Below are 3178 nucleotides of genomic sequence, written 5' to 3' on the forward strand. Positions count from 1 at the left end.
ACTATTACTCCAACTGTTTTATCTCTTTCCAGTTCTGGGAGATTTATTTTCAACATTCTTATCAAATGTTTCATATTTGCTCTAATACTTATACTTTCTAAGAATCGCTTCCAGTTTCCTTATGGCCCTTTTTATATTGTGCCCTAATCTTGTTTCATAATACTTGTTTATATTTAAATAGGCATTAGCACTTAAGGAATCTCTACACAGACAGGGTTACTGATTGGAGAGCTTTTGTGTCAAGCAATTAGTCCTAGATCTAGCTGTTTGGTTAAGTGAGTTTAAAAACTTCAAGCAGCTCACCAAAATCCATTCCCCAGCATCTTTGCACTTAAGAATGGCTTTCTGACTGAGTTTAAACAATAGGGTCTTTGTGTAAGTAATTTTTACCACTTCTAGGCTGGGTCCATTAAAATAGTCTAATGTACTCTCTCAGCTAGAATGAAAACAAGCTCCAGAAAATGACCTTGAAAATCATGTGTTGATGACGCTGGAGATGTCATCAGTCCAGGTGCCCCTGCATGATACGGTCCTTACATGGGCAAGAATTAACACGAATGTGTTCGTACCAACAGGTTTTTTTTTTTAAAAAGTCCATTTATTACATCAGTTTGTCTTGTATGATGTATTGAGGAACCCCCAAATGTCAGTATCTGTTTGTGATGGTTATTTCTAACTTGATTTACTTTCTTCACCAACAGAGCCTCGAATCTCTTGCCTGGAAGGATATATAAACCTGACAACCAACATTGTCAGTTGAGAGTTGATAGAAGGTATGTAAGTAGCATATAGACCTTCTTCCTTATTGCAGTTTAGTGCTTTACTACCAACTTCCTCTGTGCTTGGGATTTCTGAATGTAACGCCTCTTTGCCCTTTTTTTTCACTAAAGAAGTTAGCTCTGATATACAGTAGTGGAGATGCAAGACAAGTGGCCTGGTTGTAGAGGGACTGAAACACTAAGACTCTAACCGCTCCTGGAAGAAAGTTCCAATCGCAACCTTGTGTTTAACCTCTCCCCTTGACCTTCATCTTCCAAAGTGTCTGGTGTCTCTTATTCCTGAGCCTTTTCCTGCACCTGCAAAGCAAATTGGTTAGTTGCTGGTTTGCATCACCTTCTACAAAATCCAGATTTGATCTTCCACTTTTATGCTAAGTAGTATTATTTTTCGATTTTATCTTTTCTTTTTTTTATTTAGCAGATTTCAAATTTTATCAAAAAAGAAGTTTGTGTTTTTGGGGTTCTTGTCCATATGGAGCAATTTTTAAGAGCAAGGAGGTGAAGAAATGTCTGTTTGACCATCTGAAGGTCAGAAGTCTGCTATAATTTCAATAAATCTATAAGGATTCACTGTCGAAGTGATTGTCTAAAAAAAAAAAAAAAAAAAAAACCAAAAACCCACACTAATTTCTTCCAAAAAATATGATTGTCTAAAAAAAAAAAAAAAAAAAAGACCCAAGACTCCAGACTAGTTACTTCCAAATAAATTTCTTGAATCTTTAAGTTCCCATTGTTCTCTTAATTGCTCAGTAGAATAATAAATCAGATGTCTGAAAGAAGGCACTGAGACTGTTCATTCCCTCATAAACTTGTGACCTCACAGTTTCATGGGGGGCATTTTGCAACCCTGTGACTCGTAGTCTGTGGTCTTGACATCTTATTATTTCTTTTCTCATAGTTCTCACTCTCACAGGCTCACAGACTTGAGAGCTCATGGTTTGCAGATGGGTCTAGTGGCTTCGTGGCCTCACAGTACTGTGGTTTTGCAGACTTGAAATCTCACTGTTCAAACACATTTTGGTTACAGAAAGAACTTTCTGGATTTAAAGCACCCTGAATTAGGAGATGAGCTGTTTGGAGTTACTTTTATGTTTTGACTAACAATTGAACATGTGTCACTTGTCGTCAGTAGCTAGATCTTTGGTTTTATATTTACCATGATTGCTTGACATCATTTTCTTTGTTTTGAAAAATTGGCAGAGAAAGACAAAGAGACTGAGAGAGGGAGAGGGGAGGATGCAGCAATCCCTTCTCTTCCATTTCTCTATCCCATAGTGATCCTGGACAAACACACTGCAAGCCTAATGTTGCTTTTTTTCCAAGCTACTGGGACTGGGACCTGAACCATGGTCAGTCACATTCGATCTGGGTCCTTTAACCAGTAGGCTACAGAGCTAACCCTATTGCTTGATATAATTTATCTTCTTGTCTTTAACAAGAAATATTCAAAGATTAGTGAAATATTTCCAATTTATTATTTTTTTAGAGGGCATACGTACTTGCCACAGAGACATAGAGGGGAGAGGAGAAAGCACCCCCCAGGGGTATGGTCACTCCACAATCCCTTCTCCTTCATATCTTTCAAGATTTTGAGTACGCACGCACACATACCAGGCATGTTTCCCAAGCCACCAGGTCTGAGACTCAAACCATATGGTTGGCCATGTGGAATCTGGCTGCCTTAACCACCAGCCCATGAAGCCAGACCTAGTTTTCTGATATTTCAAAGAATATTTATAATGTTTCTGTATTTATGATGAATAGAAAGCATCCCTCCTCTGGGCATATTGACAAAAGTAATAATATCAACTAGCCAGGGGGAAAAAAAAATGACCTCATGCAATTTAATTGCCTATAATGCTGCAGTTGAATTTGGGTGCCGGTAGTCTCTTTTAGAACTGTAGCTCTTTTTATGATAAAAAAGTACTTTAGCAATAACAAGTTTCAACAGAAGCAGCAGATGCGTGGGAGGAAATTGGAAACAGGGACAGGCATAACATGTTATTGTAGGTGGTTTTTCCTTTTCCCCCTACATGGTGTCAGTTCTGTACGCACTTAATCGCACATTACCTTTCCTTTGGGGATTTTTGTATCTTTTAAAACCCACCTGGTTGTTAATGTCAGTTCCCTTTTTTTAAAAAAGAACAATTGTCAAGAGTTTGCGATGCTTATTTGAAAGTGTTCAAACCTGCTGAGTTCAAACGGGGCCAACCAAAACTCTGTCCTTGACTTCAGTGGGACTTGGACAGATGATTTCAGGCTAACGTGGTTCCTCCCACATCACAGGAGGTTTCCCAGAATTACAAAATTATTATTCTTGTCCAGAGAGCCCAGCGATGACAACAAATATTAGACATGAAGAGGGCTTGAGGAAGCAATTTTTTCCTTGCCTATTTATA

The sequence above is a fragment of the Tupaia chinensis genome, unplaced genomic scaffold (assembly GCF_000334495.1).
Source record: "Tupaia chinensis unplaced genomic scaffold, TupChi_1.0 Scaffold000048_1, whole genome shotgun sequence".
Lineage (NCBI taxonomy): Eukaryota > Metazoa > Chordata > Mammalia > Scandentia > Tupaiidae > Tupaia > Tupaia belangeri.